The sequence below is a fragment of the Mauremys mutica genome, chromosome 1, assembly GCF_020497125.1.
Source record: "Mauremys mutica isolate MM-2020 ecotype Southern chromosome 1, ASM2049712v1, whole genome shotgun sequence".
Classification (NCBI taxonomy): domain Eukaryota; kingdom Metazoa; phylum Chordata; order Testudines; family Geoemydidae; genus Mauremys; species Mauremys mutica.
In genome coordinates this window covers 159199561-159202327 of record NC_059072.1, presented here as the reverse complement: position 1 = coordinate 159202327, position 2767 = coordinate 159199561, and positions in this window count along the sequence as shown.

Genomic DNA, 2767 nt, shown 5'->3' with positions numbered 1-2767 from the left:
TCACACTTCTCATTCTTTATTTATCCCATTTATATGTTTGGCCTTCATGACATCCCATGGCAATGAGTTGCACAGGTTTACCGTGCATTGTATGAAGAAGTACTTCCTTATGTTTGGTTTAAACCTGCTGACTATTAATTTCATTGGCTTCTCCCTTATTTGTCTCTTAAGCTGACCAGTCTTAGTCTTCTCAATCACTCCTTGAATGGAAGCTTTTCCATACCCCTAGTCATTTTTGTTGCCCATCTCTGCAACTTTTTTTTTTGAGATGGGGCAACCAGAACTTCACACAGTATTCAATGTGTGGATTCACAGTGGCATTGTGATATTTTCTGGTTTATTTTCTGTCCCTTTGCTAATGGTTCCTAACATTCTGTTTGCTTTTTTGACTGCTGCTGCACATTGAGTGGATGTTTTCCGAGAACTATCCACGATGACTCCAAGATCTTTGAGTGGTAACAATTCATTTAGGCACCACTATTTGTATGCATAGTTGGGATTATTTTTTTCCAGTGTGCATTACTTTGCATTTATCAACATGGAATTTCATCTGCCATTTTGTTACCCAGCCACCCAGTTTAGTGAGATCCCTTTGTAAGTCCAAAGCAGATGAGAAGAGTTAACTGTATTGAGTAATTTTATGTCTTCTGCAAATTTTGCCACCTCACTGTTCACCCCCACCCCCATAGCACCTAAGCACCAAACAGTAATTAAGATGCCAGAGCAGGCTTCACAGTGGATTTTGCTTTTCTTGTCTCATAGGTTCCTATCAGGATTGTTTCTTGGATTGCATTGTTTTGTTTGTTTGATTTGTATGATTTCTTCTCTTTGCTTATTGCCAGCAGGTTTTGACCCACCGGTGAGTCTTGCAACATGCTCAGGCTTTGGCTCACTGTCATCTCTTCTATCCATCAACACTATTAGAACCTGTGTCCATGGCATGCCCTTGACAGAACTCTTGTTGTGAACAATCCAGGATGGCAGAATTTTCTAGGCATTGCTGCAGTTTGGTTGTCACCTGTCTCTGCATAATAATTTTGCCTACGATTGAGGACGGTTGAGATTCAGAGCCGAGCTTTCACTCAAGTTTAGGAGTGTTTGAATTCAAGGTTTTAGTGCGGCCTGTTACAGAGATAGGAAAGAGTCAAAATGTGGACCTAGCTCCTCAACATCTAGAAGAATTTGAATCTCCAGCTTGGTTCAAGAGGCCTGATCCATTCCTGACCTTATTCAAAGTATCCATACCTCTGGGCTCTACAAAACTGGGCTGGAAATCCCATTAGAACAAACTTTCTCAGGGGGAGATTTCAGATGCTTCTGGCTAAGCTAGCTATACCACAAGAACAAACTCTCCTGGGCTAGCTTAGAGTTTCCAGTTTCTGGGACTCACTGGCCTGAGGCACATTGGTCGAGCAGAGTGAAAGCCTCCACTACCACTGTGTTAGCTATACCCATTTGGTGTATACACAGAGGATGCTGCTCTGCAGAGCTGTCAATCCGTCCTGAAACTTACTTGAAAACAAATTTGAACTGAGAGAAAATCTGCCTGGAAAAAAACAAAACAAAACAAAACAACCTCCCAGTGCTTTAGCTCATTATTTAGAGCAATGTTATTTTCTCTCTAACTTTAGTATTGCATGTCCATACTAGGAGATTTCCTTTACAAGCCACCACTGGGGGAAGCAAAACCTGTGATCAGAGTTTTCAGAGGATGTTTCATTCAGCCATCTCAAGTGGGATGAAGATCTAGAGGCAATGGAACGAGCCGCAATGGGAAAGCTGAAAAGCCTTTGAAAAGTGACTCTGATCTCTCCTGGTTCAAATCTCACAAGAGCCATCGCTACGGGTGCCTGTGTATCTATTCTAACAATACTATTGAGTATGGAAACAAGGAAGAAAAATTCAAAGTAGGATCCATTGGTGTGAGGTGTTGTAATGGACAGTCCTGCTGCACTCCAGTTACTATGTAATAGTGGACATCTTAGTGAACTTCTATACATGTAAGTTCTGCTCCTCCCATCATGTAGTGCACTCAGCACTCCCCTCTGTGATTGCTTAGTCAAGGTCAGAATTTAGGCCCTGTGCAGCTAAACTTGGAAACCCAGGCTGAGTCAAGAAGCCAGAGAAAATGAGTGGGTTTGTCTTTATCCACCAGCCTCCCTAAATAATCCCATTTATATTCCACAGGTCTGCTCCACAAGCATCTTCAGGTCACTTCTGTTGTATTTACTGAAAAAAATCATGTTTTTGCTAGAGAGGGACAGGGCAAGGGCATGGTAGCCCCATGGTGAAGCCAATGGGGTTGTGCCCAGAGTCAAGGTCGCTTAGTCCAATGGCCAGAGTCAAATACAACCTCCCTGGGATGCAGGGTAGTGCGGCCTCGTGGCTAGCACCTGGGGGCTGTCACCAGGGGGGCAGCAACCCCGGTAGGGGGGCCTGGACTCTCCCAACTCCACCAGGCCCCTACCCAGGGCCCTAACAGTGGCAGAGTGGTCTGCTACTGGGTCAACAGGGAATCCCACCAAAACACACTGACCTCATGCTGGTAGAAGGTATCAATCACCCACCCTCCCTGGGTCACTTCCTACCAGCTTGCCTGCAGCTCCTCAGTGCAGATGCTCCCTGTGGTTCCACTGGCAGCAGGCCCCTGGTCCGGGTCTCAGGCTCTTCAGTTTCCATTGGTAAGGGCTGTAACAGCTCCTGGGCCGGAGCCTCTACCAGGCATCCTTTCTCCTTAGTAGTCAGCCCAGACTGAGCTAGGCTGTTC